Source organism: Chrysochloris asiatica, unplaced genomic scaffold (assembly GCF_000296735.1).
Source record: "Chrysochloris asiatica unplaced genomic scaffold, ChrAsi1.0 scaffold00062, whole genome shotgun sequence".
NCBI lineage: Eukaryota > Metazoa > Chordata > Mammalia > Afrosoricida > Chrysochloridae > Chrysochloris > Chrysochloris asiatica.
Window position 1 is genome coordinate 11,609,128 of NW_006408580.1, and position 16,608 is coordinate 11,625,735.

At 40.2% G+C, this 16,608-nt stretch overlaps 1 pseudogene; it reads right to left on the bottom strand.

The window, feature by feature from the left end:
• Positions 1 to 5,503: 5,503 nt before the first annotated feature.
• LOC102818642 lies at positions 5,504 to 5,845 on the bottom strand (annotated as a pseudogene).
• Between the last annotated feature and the right edge of the window lie 10,763 nt (positions 5,846 to 16,608).

Here is a 16,608-nt window from a genome sequence, read left to right on the forward strand (position 1 = left end):
TATACCCATCACTGGTCTATCAGTTTGTTGTACTTGCATGTTTTAAATACCAGCAGGGTCACCCATGGTGTATAGGTTTTACTGGAGCTTCTAGACTAAGACAGACTGTTGTTGTTGTAAAGTGCCATAGAGTCGGATCCGACCCATAGCAACCCTGTACAGAGTTTCCGAGGCTGTAAATCTTTACAGGAGCAGAATGCCTCACCTTTCTCCCGCAGAGTGGCTGGTAGTTTCGAACTGCTGGCCTTAAGGTTCGCAGCCTGATTCGTAACCACTACGCTACCAGACAGACTAGGAAGAAGGAAAGGCAGACCATTTCTGAAAACCTTATGAATGAACAGCAGCAGAACATCGTCAGATATAGTAGTGAAAGATGAGACCCTCAGGTTGGAAGGCATTCAAAATATGACTAGGCAAGATTTACCTCCTCAAAGTAGCTTTGACCATAACGATATAGATGGAACAAAGCTTTCAGGACCTTCATTTGCTGATGTGGCACAACTCAAAATGAGAAGAAGCAGCTTCCATTAATAATTGGAACATTCAATGTATGACGTATGAATCTAAGAAAATTAGAAGTTGTAGAAAACGAAATGGAAGGCATAAAGAGCTATATATATCCTAGGCATTAGTGAACTGAAATGGACAGGTATTGACCATTTTGAATCTGACAATCATATGGTTTAGTATACCAGGAACATTAAATTGAATAGAAATGGTGCTGCATTAATCATCCAAAATAACATATCAAGATCTATCTTAAAACACAATGTTGTTTATGATAGGATAAAATCCATACAACTACAAGGACAACCAGTTAATACCACTATTATTCAGATTTGTGCACCAACCACTTAAGCCAGTGATGATGACATTGAAGAATTTTACCAACTTCTTCAACCTGAAATTGATCAAACATGCAATCAAGATATACTGATAATTACTGGCAATTGGAATGTGAAAGTTAGAAACAAAGAGGAAGGATCAATAATTGGAAAATACGACCTTGGTGATAGAAATGATGCTGAAGATGGCATGACAGAATTTTGTAAGGCCAATAATTTTTCATTACAAGTACCTTTAAAAAACAAACTTTTTATTGTGAATTGAGACTTCCAGCAAGATAGACAAACTAGGTAGACATACTATACAGACCCTCTACAACAGAGAGATGAGAGACCAAATGAAACAGACACAGATGAAAATCCTGGAACCCTGAGCTTCAGAGGAAAGGTTACAGAGTTGGACTGAGTGCATGCTGAGAGGAGAAGCTGAGCAGGGATGGCAAGCAAGGGAGACAGACTGGTGAAGTCCAGCCAGACATGGTGCAACCAACATGGGAACAGCTTTGGCAACAGAATTTGGCCTGGCAAAACAGATTCACACACGAGAGGGGACAGGTGCGATTCCTTCTTTTCCGTACACTTCCCTGATGACCAGAGATGTGGTCATCTCCCACCCACAACCTCTCCCAGCTTAGACCCTGCTCTCCAGGAGTTCAGAGCCACGTGATTGGGAGTCACACCAGTGTGAGACAGGAGCCAGCTGGACCACTTAGGTGCCCATTTTGGTGCCTAGATTCAGGTGGGCTGAGCTTCAAACCTACAGAACCTGCAGACCCACCAGACCAACATTTAACCAGTCACTCTGCACCTAGCTGCACATCTACCACACAGATCTTTTTTTTTTTTTTGGCAGTCCATGGTACTTTTAATATCTCTCCTCCAACACCATAACTCAAATGCATCAATTCTTCTATGGTCTTCCTTAATCACTGTCCAAGTTTTGCAGGCATATGAGGTTATTGAAAATACCATGGGTTGGGTCAGATGCACCTTAGCCCTCAAACTGATATCTTTGCTGTTCAACACTTTAAAGAGGTACCTCATTTGATTTGTTGACTGCTGCTTCCATGTGTGTTGATGGTTGATCCAAGCAAAATGAAGTCTTTGACAACTTCAATCTTGTCTCCATTTATATAGATGCTGTTTGTTGATCCAGTGGTGAGAATTTTTGTTTTCTTTACATTGAGGTGCAACCCATACCAAAGGCTGTGGTCTTTGATCTTCATCAGTAAGCATTTTAAATTCTCTTGGCTTTTACCAAGCAAGGTTGTATCATCTGCATATTGCAGGTTGTTAATTGAGCTCTGGTAGCGTAGTGGCTACGAATTGGGCTGCTAATCTCATGGTCAGCAGTTTGAAACTACCAGCAATTCCAAGTGAGAAAGATGAGGCTTTCTGCTCCTATAAAGATTTACAGCCTCAGAAACCCTATGCAGGGTCACTATGAGTCAGAACCAACTCCATGGCACATACAACAACAACAACAATTATAATTAGGTTCTCAGAAACCCTGTACAGGGAGGGTCACTATGAGTCGGAACCGACTCCATGGTACATAACACAACACCTTCAAAAGACTGATAAAAAGATCGAGGCAAGCAAGGAGAAAACAGTAGAAACTTTGGAAGAATTCAGAAAAACACAGTAAGAACAAACAGACAAAATAAATGCAAAATTTGAAACTATACAAAACCTGCAATTAGAAATCAAGAAGATTAATACTAAGTTCTCAGAAATGGACAATACATTGACAGGGCAAAGGAATGCATGCAAATCAATGAAAGCTTGAAGATAAATTTCTCAATCAGAAAAAAAAAATGAAAAATTTGAAGAAAGCCTAAGAGTTATGTGGGACACCTTGAAGAGGAACAACTTATGGGTGATCAGAATTTCAGTACATGAAGGGACAATAAAGGCACTGAGAAAATTGTCAAAGACGAGAAGATAACCATTCAATAAGCTGAATGAACCCCAAACAGGATAGATCTCAAAATTAAATCACCAAGACATATCATAATTAACCTCTCCAAAACCAAAGACAATCAAAGAATCAGCTCAGGGAAAATGAAAAGTTACCTACAAAGGATAGCCAATAAGACTAAGCTCTGATATTTCAGCAGAAACAATGCAGGCAACAAGGCAATGGAATAACATATACAAAATTCTGAAAGAAAAAATTGTCAACCAAGAATCATATATACAGCAAAGCTGTTCCTTAAAGAGGAAGGTGATAATTAGGACATTTCCTGATAAACAGAAATTAAAGGAATTTGCAATAACCAGATGAATTTTACCAAAAAAATGCTAAAGGGTGTTCTTTGGGCTGAGAAACAACAACAGCAAACAATAACCTGAGACTACCATACATGGCAAAACCACCCAGAACTCAATCCAGATACATTGCTGTTATAAAGTGCTGTTGAGTCAACTTCGACTCATAGTAGCTCTATACAGGGTTCCAAGGCTTTGACTCTTCAAGGGAGCAAAAAGCATCATCTTTCTACTTTGGAGTGGCTGGTGGCTCAACCATGGGCCTTGTGGTTTGCAATCCAGTGCTTATTGTATATAAGTATTAAAAGTAAAACAAATCTGCAACACTGAAAATAGGGAACTAGAGACATCAATTTATAGTGAAGTCAACAACAAAGCTTAAAGAGGGAGTAGTGTCGATACAAAAGGCAAGGAAAACAAGTAGATTTCAAGATAAAACAGACTGTTTTAGATAGGGAAAAATTTTTTTTTTAAATAAATTCCAGGGTAACCTCAGGAAAGTAATTCACCTGCACATCAAAATAAAGAGGAAAATGAGAAAGATTTATTAAGCATTAACACAACAGACCTGAAAATGCAAAGAACACCTACAAGCAAAATGAACTCTGTGCAGAAATTTATGTGGAACAAAGAAACTAATAACAGCACACACACAAAAAAAAACACACACAACAAAAAGACAGCAATCAATTCATGTTGTTGTTGTTGTTAACTGTCATTGAGTCAGTTCTGACTCATAGCAACCCTGTATAAGATTTCCAAGAAGAAACTGGTAAGTTTGAACTGCCAACCTTGCAGTTTGTAATCCAGTGCTGATCTTACAGTGGCATACTAGGAATCCACACATATGGATAATTACACTGAATATAAACACATTAAATGCACCTGTCAAGAGACAGAGAGAGAGGAGTAGTTAATCTTTCATTTCAGGAACAGAAGATCCCAGGACCATCAAGAAAGAAGAGCATGAATGGAGTGTGAGATCCCTACCTAGAAAAGCAGTGACAGCAAAGGTGGTGGCAGAGGTGGTGGCATGGAGAGACAGAGCAGCTGCAAGCTCTAGACCCACTTGCTTGGAGTTCATTCAACTTCAATGACTATCTTCTTGTCTTAATGATGTTAGGGAAATTTTCTTCCAACAAATCTTGGACAATATTCTTTATGGATTTTTTTGTCTCTTCCTATTCTGGAATTCCTATCACTCATAATTTATTCCTCTTGATAGTGTCCCATATTAACTTTAGGCTTTCTTTGGATATTTGTTGTTCTCTTTTCTTACTGTTCCTCTAGCGGATGATCACTGGGAGATTTTTCTTTAAGCACAATAACTTGGCTTTCCATTAATTCAACTCTGATTTGTTTGCCCTTTCAGTGTATTATCTATTTCTGAAGTCTTAATGTGGAATCTTCTGGCTTTCTTATTGCTGTTTTGTATGGTTTCCTTTTTTTTTTCTTCCAGTTATTTTGTCAGTTTGTTTCCTGAGTTTTTCCAAAGTTTTGTCTATGTTTGCCTTGATTTTATCTGTAGTTTTCTCTCTCACATTCCACTGAAGTTGCCTAATTAGCATTCTTTTCAATTCCTTATCAGGTAGTTCTGATACCATTTATGGTGTTCTATTTCTTTTTTTTCTTTCTGAAAACAAGTTTTGTTTAAATACATTACATAACATTTAAACTAAAGGCAGGGAGGGGACAGTTGTTACTTCCCATGACATTGGGCCGCTTCTGGTGGTAAGTTGCAAGCTCTCCAGCTAGCTATAGGACTGATACATCATTTTGAATTTGTTCCCTTGTCAAAAGTTTAACTCTGAAAGGTGGGCCTCACATCCTGGTTCTTTGGACATCCCTTAGCTAGGATACATCTGATCAATAAGAACAATGACCTTGGTGGCAAATCAGATGTCCTGTCACTTCACTACAGGGAAGATGGCCTCTCCTAAGCTCTTCCCCCTTGTCAGAGTTGACACCAGGGGATCTTCTTTTGCTACAAAGGGCTCCCTCTAGTTATAGCTGCCTTATTCCATCCTCTCCTCTCCACCCAGGGTTGTTCAGGTGGTAAGCGATATTTTCTTAGGGCAGGGGAACTTCTGACCACAAAGCCATCTGTGAGCTCGGATGAAATATCACATTATTACTTTGTTTCAGGCTGGGCACTTCCAAGAGCCTACTGCTTGACCTCTGTTTAAATGAGGGACTTCAAAACTACACAGCATAGCTCTTTTAAGTTTATTGCATGAAGGAGTTATACTAGTCCAAGTTAAAAGTGGACTGACCCCAAATGGTTACATTATACAAGCTGTGAGGTTTTAAATTTGTGACAAGGGACAGAGAAATTTTCTACTCATTGCAAGGAAATCCTCACTTAAGCTTCAGTGAGCCACAAACACTTAAAACCCATGAACCTTCAGCTGGTCGTCCTTAGCCAGTCCAATCTCTACAAGGAACTGGTGTATGTTCTTACGCTGGTCACCCTGTAGCTGAATGACTTCTTCATATTCTGGATGCTCGATTACAGTACCATTGCAGGCACATTTCTTCTTAAATGCCTTCACTAGTTTCTTTTTATCGTAATCATCTGTGATCCCTTGGACAGTAGTAAGGGTCTTCCTGCTGTTTCTCTGTTGAATTTTTATATGGCTATAATCCTCAGTCCCAGAAGGAAGCAGGTCATCACCCTTACTTGCATCAGCAAAGGGGTCTAAAGAGTGGAGGTTCTGGATAGCAGACATACATATGATTCAATTTTCTCGGTGGAAACGGCCTACAGAAGTCGGCAGCGGGAGAGTGTGGGTGAGGAAGGGGAAGGGGAAGGGAATGGCGCATCAGGAGGTGAGAGGGCTCAAGGAGGGGGAGGCTGCTGAGTCCTCAGCAGTGGCTCAGTGACTAGAGCCTGGTGTCATATTTTCTGACTCTGTATTTTGGTCACTTGTTTGAGGCACTCTCTGGTTTCTTTGTGTGTAAGCTGAAAATGTCAGTTTTTTCCGAGACACTGCAGTGTCATATTTATATTTATGATTGATATTAGTGTATCACCACTTGTCTCCTAGTGGATGTGGTAGAGATTAGAAGTGTGAATGCAGTTAGCTTTCTGTTCACTGTTTGGGTAGATCTGTTTGTTCAGAACAGATTCATGCACTTCCAGAAGCATGGATATTATGCCAGGTGCACAACTCCAAGCAGAGTAGAGGCTGTGCAGGAGAGGGTACCACCAGCCACTGGGTTGGCAAGGGCAAGAACTGGTCACAACTCCACAGGCCGCTGTATCACTAGCCACTTGCAAAAACTCAAGATGGCTGCATTGAGCCACAGCAGAGAAGAAAAAGGTCTGCTTGTTTTTCTTCTCTCTCACTGTTCCTGTTCAGTTTCCATTCCAGTCAGCACTGAGTCCACTTCCCTGTCCTATCCTCTGATGTTCAGAGTTCCAGGATTAAAATCTGTACTTGTTTCACTTGGTCTCTCATATCTGTGTTGCAGAGGGCAAGCTCAGTGAACCTGCTTACTCCTCTATCTTGTCCCAGCACTCTCGAGAAAAGGCTTTTGACGCCCCTTAGTCCTCAAGCTGACATCTCTGCTCTTCAACACTTTCAAAAGGTCTTGTGCAGCAGATTTGCCTAATGCAATACGTCATTTGATTTCTTGACTGCTGCTTCCATAAGTGTTGATAGTTGATCCAAGAGAATGAAGTCCTTGACAACTTCAATCTTTTCTCCGTTGATAAGAATGTTGTTTATTGGTCCAGTGGTAAGGATTTTTGTTTTCTTGACATTGAGATGTAATCCATACCGAAGGGTGTGCTCTTTGATCTTCATCAGTAAATAAATGTTTTTAAGTCCTCTTCACTTTCAGCAAGCAAGGTTGTATCATCTGCGTATCGCAGGTTGTTAATGAGTCTTCCTCCAATCCTGATGCCATGTTTTTCTTCATAGAACCCAGCTTCTCGGATTATTTGCTCAGCATACAGGTTGAATAAATATGGTGAAAAAATACAACCTTGTCGCACACCTTTCTTAATTTTAAACCAGGATCGGGCAGTGTTTCGTTCTGCTGTACATAAATTAGGTCGTTAAGAGTCGGTACCGACTCAATGGCACCTAACAACAGCGGTAACAACTACTGCTTGAATTCTTGCTCTTCTTCAGCTGTTAAGTTGTTTCTCACAACCCAAGAGAAATCCCTGGGTGGTGCAAACAGTTAACATGATCAGTGGTTAACCAAAAGGTTGAAGGTTTAAGCCCATCCAGAGGCACCTCATAAGAAAGGTCGGACAATCTACTTCTGGAAAACCAGCCACTGAAAACCTCTATGGAACACAGTTCTGCTCTGACACACATGTGGCCTTTGTGAGGTGGAGTCAACTCAGCAGCAACTGGTTACAACCCACAGACCTCTAACCACCTCCATTCTTTAAAGTGCTAATATGATGAAGTTTTTAAAGGATTTAATTTTAGCAAATGAAAATTCATATACAATAATAGCCTTTGTAGTCAGATATTCTAACTGAGCCTAATTGGAGAGTGGGTATGAAAGCTTCCTTCGAATTGATTTCCATCAACTGATTTATTTAGAATCAAGGTAGAGTTATGGGGGATAAAACATTGAACACTATTAATGATTGTGTTTCCGAGGTAGACTACAACATCTGAGGGAAGGCTTCAGAAGACAAACATCAAGAAGTGGATTCCCTTAGAAGGTATCTGCCCCCCAAAGAAGAAAAAGGTTGGTATATCTGGAGAGGAGGATTGGTCCAAGTTCAGTGTGGGACTGTTACTTGGAGCCTTCCACACCCAGGTACACTAACTGCTCTGCAGTAGAGAAAAGGGCTCTTCATATAGAAAGTCAAAAGGGCTGACTATATTCAGTGCCCAGGACCCCTATACGGGCTACTTCTAAAAACTCCTAACACAGAGATCACATTTGTTGTTGTTAAGTGCTGTTGAGTCAGTTCTGACTCATAACCCTGTATGGGGTTTCCAAGGAGCAGGCTGGTGGGTTTGAACAGCCAACCTTGTGGTTAGCAGTCTAGTGCTTATCCTACAGTGCCACACAAGAACTCCAGAGATCACTTCAGTTATAGATTGAATTGTATTCGCCCCCACCCCCCAAAATGTGTTGAAATCCTAATCCTAACCTGTGGGTACAAGAATAAGGCTTTCTCAGTTATGTTAATGAGGCAGTATCAGTATAGGATGTTTCCTTAACCTAATCAATTCTCAGTTATAACCAGCAGCATAGACACAAAGACAAGCCAGCACAAAGTGTGTGTGTAGCGGGGAGAAGCCATGTGAGGATCAGCAAGGAACTAAAGAACAATAGGACCACAGAACTGGAGACAAGGATCTTGCCCCAGAGCCAGTAACTTCCCAAAGTCCTGAATTCAGACTTATAGCCTCTAAACTATGGAAAATAAACGTCTGTCTTTAAAGCCGCTGACTTTTGGTATTTCTGCTACAGCAGTACTAAGAAACTGAGACACCTCCTTTCAATATTGCCACATCTTTGCAAAGCTAAGGTTTGAGCACTATGAGAAAAGCAAATGCCATATGAGAATCACTGTGGAACAGAAAATGAGTGTGCTGGTGTCCTATCAGATGCCAAGGTTTAAGAAACTTTGTGGTACTCAACAGGTGCGTATATCCCATTCATACATTATTATTGTTTGTTGTGTGCCATTGAGTCAGTTCCAACTCATACTGACCAACCCTGTATGTGACTGTTGGGTTTGAAATGCCACCCTTTGGATCTTGAATGGTTGACCTTCCCATAGTGTGCATACTTCATTAGTGTTGTTGTCCCCCCTATACACCTATCTAATGCTTGGCTGAAAGTTGTGTCATGAGGGTGAGTTCCAGATGTGAAGGGTGACTGAGGGCTATAGTCTTGGGTCCCTCCAGTCTCTTTCTGACAAGTAAGCCTGATCTTTTTTTATCATTTTGAGTTTTGTTCACATTTTCTCCCACTTTATCCAGGACCCTCTAATATGATCCCTTTCGAAACAGTTGGTAATGATAACTGGGCACCATCTAGTTCTTCTGGTCTCAAGGACATGGAGACTAATGTTCACGTGTTCCATTAGTCCATTGGACTAATTGGTTCCAAGTATCTTCAATTCTTATCACTCTTCTTTCCTCCAGACAGGGATAGCCCAATAGTTGCACCTTAGAGAGCCGTTCATGAACTTTTAAGATTCCATCCATGAAATTTTAAGATCAATACTCACAATAGTAGGATGTAGAGTCTTGTCTTTTGTGGACTATGCTATGCCAATTGAACATGGTGTCCCCCCAGACTATGGTTCTGAGCCCCCAGTAACTCATTCCCTCAAGGAGTTTGGTGATGTTTACAAAGCTTTCATAACTTTGTCCCTGTATGCGCCACCCCATTCTTGGATATATTTACAGCAAAGGTTAATACCCATGTACAAATATCCCCTGCCAAACCTTTTAATATCTGTGGGTATATTCCCACTCTCCCTCTTATGTCCATTCAGCTTGTGTATCGATCCATGCATCTCCCCATAGATCACTATTATTGCAGGGTTGTATATGCAGAGGTTGTTGTTGCTGTCATGTGCCGTGAGTCGGTTCCGACTCTTAGCGACCCTGTACAGGGTTTCCTAGATGAAAGAAAGCTTCATCTTTCTCCCACGGAACACCGGATAGTTTCGAATTGCTGACTGTGAGATGAGCAGCCCGATTTGTGACCACAACACTACCAGAGCTCCTTGTTGTTGTTGTTGTTGAGTGCCATCGAGTCGGGTCCGACCCATAGCGACCCTGTACAGGGTTTCCGAGGGTGTAAATCTTTACGGGAGTAGAAAGCCTCGTCTTTCTCCCGCGGAGCGGCTGGTAGTTTCGAACCGCTGACCTTAAGGTTCGCAGCCCGATTCGTAACCACTACTCTACCAGAGCTCCTTAGATCACTGCTATTACAGGATTTACCTCTATTCTCTTTAACTCTTGTACTCCTTCCTGGGTTTTGCCTCGCCTTTCTCATTCTTCTGCTGGCTACTCAATTGTTAAGATAGAAATGCCTAATAAATTGTCTGGATTCAACTACTTTATAAACAAAAATATTCGGCATTTATTCTGACCTAAGGGCACCAGGAAAAAATTACTAAGACACTGACCCTGTGGACTTTGTAAACAGAGAAAATTTGGGAAGTTCCGCTCTAAGAAGTTCTTTGGCCTCAGCTAACTCATACAGGGACTTAGATAAAGAGAGATGGCGAGGGATGAGATTGTGTGTGTGGTCTATAATTGACCTTCTTCAGGAAATTAGTGGGTCATCCTCTCTAGGATCCAGTGAGAAAGAAAGAGTATTCTAAACTTTCATTGCTTTCCCTAGAACAAAGGCAAGAGTGCAAAGTTCAAAACGAAGCCTTACGCAAATTCTCTGAAAAGATTAAGAAAAGATTGGGTTGACATTGGGATCTTAGAACATAGAAATGGGATTTGTAATTCTTATTCATGCCCTCTGGTTACAAACATGTCACGATTTCCATAGAAAGACATAGTAGCATTTGACCGATATTGCCTAAAAACAATAAGCACAATAAATAAGAAAAATGCTAGAGGGAGGAAAAGCTATTTTGATCAGAAGTCAACTTTCCATGGAAGATTTTCAAAACACCCTCCAGTATACCTCTAAAACTGGATTGTTGCTGCTGAGTGCCGTCGAGTTGCTTCTGAATCATAGTGACCCTGTATAGGGTTTCTGAGGAGAAGGTGATGAGTTTGAAATGCCGACCTTGCAGTACAAACCAACTTTTCAAACCAGTGCTTATCCTACAGCACCACACCAGGATGCATAAAACTGAATACAAATTATGAAAATAAGATTTTTCTTTTTGTCTCACATTAAATAAACTACATGTTAGTACTGCAATAAAGTGGAACACACTGTTTGCAATTGGATACTAACCTAAAGGTTGGTGGTTTTAACCCACCCAAGTAGCTCCACAGAAGAAAGGCCTGGTGAACTTCTTCCACAAAAATTACGGCCAAGAAAACCCTATGGACCGGTTCTACTCTGTAACACATGAGCAGTATTAACTTGATGGCAATAGGGATTTAGTTTTTTTGTGGGATATTTTTTTGGTGATTACATAGCACATTGTGAACATATAACATTAGATAAATGTTAGGTAAATTTAAAAAGTATTGCTACAAAATCATAGAAACCGTTTTCAAATAAAAACATCAAAATGTGAAACTATGGTTTCTCAATGTATAAGTCTATATATGTGTGAAAGTAGTATTTTCATGAGTCAGAACCAACTCTAAGGTACTTAACAACAACAACAACAAAACCTTTCCCTGAAGAAGTGTGTGCTCTTCAATTTACATATGAAAATGGCAGTACAACTTTCAGGGGCTCAAATCCAGTGCCTTTTAAATGGTCTTTGAAGTCTGAGGGGCAAAATCAGGACTGCAGGGTGGATGGGGTAAGGTTTCTCAACAAAATTCTCTAGGACAGCTCTTGCTACCCTCGAAGAATGAGCAGGTAAATTGTTTGTGATAGAAAAAATCTCCTCTGCACACAGTATTCCTGGCCTTCCCTCAGCAATGCAATTACCATTTTCTTTAAACATCTTCCTAATAACCCCCGCAATCATTCTGTGTCCTTCAAGAAAATCTATCAAGTTGATCCCTTTGGTTTCCAAAATACAATTGCCAAAATCATCTGCATTAACCTCTCTGCCTTGAATTGAACTGGACCAACAGATATCCTCAGAAGCCACTGTTTTGAGTGTACCTTTTTTACTTTATTTTTCAAATACACCTAACAGGACTGGCACTGTAGGATAAGCACTGGATCACAAGGTCAGTTTGAACTGTAAAGTCAATGGTTCAAACTCACCAGCCATCCCTTGGAAAGCCTATGTAGGGTCGCTATGAGTAGAAACCAACTTGACAGTACTTTTTACAACAACGATGAGACGAAGACAAGTACATTACTGAGAGAACTTGTTTGCAGCTATCTACTGATCACAGAGACATGTTTAAACATGTTTTATTTGGAATAAACCCATGCACAAATGAACTGGAAATTTAGTAGCAATACTTTTTGACTTACCCTAGTAAATGAGTGAAGGACCAAATAAGCAACTAATGATTTCTATGGCATTAGGCAAATCTGTTGCACAAGACCTCTTTAAAGTGTTGAGCAAAGATGTCAGTTTGAGGACTAAGGTGCGCCTGACCTAAGCCATGGTATTTTCAATAACCTCATATGCATGTGAAAGTTGGACAATGAATAAGGAAGACCATAGAAGAATTGATGCATTTGAGTTACGGTGTTGAAGGAGAATTTTAAGAGTACTATGGACTTCCAAAAGAACAAACTGATTTGTGTTGAAAGAAGTACAGCCAGAGTGCTCCTTGGCAGCCAGGATTTGCCAGACTTCATCTCTCATATTTTGGATATATTATCAGGAGCGACCAGTTCCTAGAAAAGGATATCATGTTTGGTAAAATTGAGGGTTGAAGAAAAACAAGAAGACCCCCAATGAGATGGATTGGCACAGTGGCAGTAGTAGTGGGCTCAAATGTAGCCACTATTGTGAGGTTGGTGCAGGACTGGGCAGCATTGTGTTCTGTTGTGCATAGGGTTGCTATGAGTTGGTGCCTACTGGACAGCACTTAACAACAACAACAATTCATGTTAATTTGAATATGTTCTTTTACTAGGTGCCAACTCAGTGGTAGCTAACAACAACAATATGTATGATGGAAAAAACATTTTTATGTAAATGTATTATCCATAGCCTAGCTCACTTTCTTGTCACATAATAAGCTAAGTTCCATGGTTTGAATAATCAACAAAGGAGAGAAGAAGCAAGCTTAACTGATTTACATTATAAAGGGCATATACTCTTCTAACAGAAGAGAAATGAGTAGATCTGAAAGGTGATGAAGGAAGTAGAAAAAGACAAAAACTAGCTCCAAATAAAACATCTTCAATAAAAAAGAATTCACAATCAACACTACTCATGATTTTTTAAAAATTAAGGTGAGGGTGAGAACAAAGGCAACTGATAAATGTAGAAAACCAACATTTTTCAATCACCGTTGTAATAACCGATTCAGGCAAGAATCATTAATAGATGCAAATGTATTGGACTCCTTGTAGGATCAGCACTGGATTGTGAATCATAAGGTCAGCAATTCAAACCTACCAGCTGCTCCTCAGAAACCCTATACAGGGTCGCTATGAGTCGGAACTGACTTGACGGCACTTAATAACAGCAACAATGTTCTGGAAATATATATTCTCATAGTCTCAAAACTCAATGAAAATATGGGCTGAGTTTGACCCCGTGCCACAGACTCCTGTCAGCCTTGAGATGAGAGACAGAAAAGGAAGGTCTTCTTGGTCCAAAGTTTGGGAGACTTGGGAACTTCTGAGCCCATGAACAATGACCTAGCCATGGAGGGCTAGAGCTGAGAGTGAAGTGTCCAGCTGATATGAAATGGGGGGAGATGCACAAGAATACCCAAATTTGCAGATAGCACCCATTTAACCTAGCTTTGATGGCTTGATGATCAGAACTTGACTATAGAAAGATAAAGAAATTTAATAAAGGAAGCAAGTATAAATTGCTACAATTTGATGAACTTCACATATACTCATGGATGCAGAAGCTCAAAGTACCAACTGAGAGGGAAAGAATCTTCACATCAAGGATCAAACCTACCCCTCTGTACACAGGGTTGATAGGGATAGGTACCTTAGACATTCGTTACCTAAAATGAGGGGGGGAGGGGAGGAGGGTTATAAAGGCACGAAGTAGTTGGATTACAAGTTTTCAAGAGAGAGTTTAATTTCAGAGTGTGCAGGGGAAGGTAGAATCTCCAATGAACAGTTTTCATCTTATTTAACTGGGTCTGGTGAAAGGAGATGGGAATAGGATTTATTTTATTCAATAGTGAGCAATTGTTACCTTGACTAATTGCGATTGTCACAATTGCAAAGGCAGAAGTTGTGTAACAAAAAGGGGGGCGTAGTTTATCTTACATTCCAGGAACAGAGAACCCTAGGACCATCAAGTGAGAAGAACATGGGACCCTAACCAGAAAAGCAGCAACAACAGAGATGGAGACAGAGGTGATGGCATGGAGAGAGAGAGCAGCTGAGGACTCTAGACTCATGGAAAGAGAAAGGCTGTGTGGTGGTGGCCAGGAGGCAGGCTTGCAACATGTGCCCTTTGTTTGTTTAAATTATTATATATTCCTGCATGTTTTTGTGTACATTAAAAAAAAAAACAACAACCAACAACAGAGGGAATAGAAGCAAATACTGTTAATGGATGATGCATGGAGGGGATTGTAATCATTGCAATGAAACAAAATATGATAGGTTGAGTGCAAAACCAATGTCCTCTCATATAAACGATCACTCAATTCACAACAAAATCATGTAAACTATCACTCAATTCCCAATAAAAGCTTGAAAAAAAAAAAGTGGAATGGAAAGAAGGAGCTAAGAACTAAAAAAATTGTGGATTCCTACAAATATTCTCATGTGCAAAATGACCTGCATAATGTTACACATTCCAGCATTGTTAGTAATGGCAAAAGATTGAAAGTAGCTTACCTAGGGGATTAATTAATTAAAACAAGGTATTACTGTTGGTGTTATGTGCCATGGAGTCGATTCTGAACTATAGAGATCCTGAATAGGGTTTCCAAGGAGTAGATGGTGAGATTGAACCCCTGACCTTGTGGGCCAAGCTGACTTTGCCATCCAGTGTGTGACTTTGTCCACAGTGTCACACCAGGACTTAATGTATTTAACACTAAGTTAAAAAATAATAAAAACGTGGAGTGAAAATTCTAAAAAAAAAAAAAAGTTGTTGTTGTTTTACTTACATAAAATCACATTTTAACAGAGACATAGTGAGAAAACATTGGGCAAAATGTTAACTAGTCAACTTACATACTCTGTACATACAAATCGGGCTGCAAACCTTAAGGTCAGCTGTTCAAAACTACCAGCTGTTCTGTGGGAGAAAGCGTACATAGGTGTATATTATACTAGTCTTGCAGCTTTTCTGTAGGATTTAATATTTTCAAGATGAAAGAAGTTGAAAGAGAAACAAGAACATGCCATCACTACCGTTGGTGTCCCCCATGCAGTAATTCATGGTGTCACCCTCCCTGAGGACCTCCTCTCATACCAGAGCAAACAGAGCAAATAGACTATAAACAGAGCAAACAGAGTGACTTATTGTCAAGTTTAATCATAGAATGATATGCAATAAATATAGCTTTAAATTGCTAAATGAAATATTTCCTAGATTATACAAATACTAACAAACAGTTGTTTTGTAAATCCTGCTACACTGAATAAAAACATTATTAGTTACAGCATTAGTAGCAACTGAACAGAAACCTATTTTTATTTTTCTCTTTTTCCTTTAATTACTGCTTCATTCTCAAAACAGTTATTGATGTAGGTTTACAAGTACTAATTATGATCATATTGCAGTTAAAACACCAGAAAATTTAACAAAATCAGTGACTATAAAAACACCAGCAGCAACTGCGTGTGTCTGTGTATCTCATGTATATGAAACTACATGATTCAAAGCATCAATGCAATTGGGTAGTAATGGCAGCTCTGACAAAAGCACATTTTGTTGTTGTTGTTGTTAAGTGTCATTGAGTCGATTCCGACCCATAGTGACCCTGTATAGGGTTTCTGAGGAGCAACTGGTGAGCTTGAACTGCTGATTTTGCAGTTCAAATGGCTTTGCCGTCTGGAACATTAACCCACATTGTTGTTAAGTACTGTGGAGTCGGTTCCGACTCATAGTGACCCTGCACAGGGTTTCCGAGGCTGTAAATCTTTATGGGAACAGAAAGCCTCATCTTTCTCCCATAGAACAGCAGGTAGTTTTGAATTGCCAACCTTGAAGTTGGCAGCCAGATTCATAAACACTACGCTACCAGAGCTCCTTTAACCCACATTAGAAGATTTTAAAAGTGAATTAGTGGAGAACAAACAAGATGGTGGGTCAGGTAGAAGTGCAGTGAGGAACTCCGTCAGCAACAATACAGAATACCAGACCAAGTAGTCTTGGGGGCTTGTCCCAGAACTCTGAACCACATACAAAGGAATATTTAGAAAGTTGGAAGGCTTATAGCTAGTGGAATTTATAGCAGAAGCAAGAAATCCTGTGCTTTCTAATCCAAGGTGCTCAGCTGATCCCTGAGCAGCGATATTGGGTGAGACCGAATCGTGGAAGGATCAGAGTAGCCATGGATGCTTGACAGAACCACAGAGATAAAGGTGTGGCTTGTTGTTTATTGGTCTCTCGCTGTCTGCGCACCTCCATTCTGGTGATTAGAGGGGGTGTCTGGGCTAGTGGACACCCCACCCCCACCCTCACAGGGTTCTATTACGCATGCACACAGATCTTCTCAAAATTTAAAGGGACAACTAGTACTTAAAACCAAATGGCAGTGAAAACGGTCACAGCCGGCCCTGA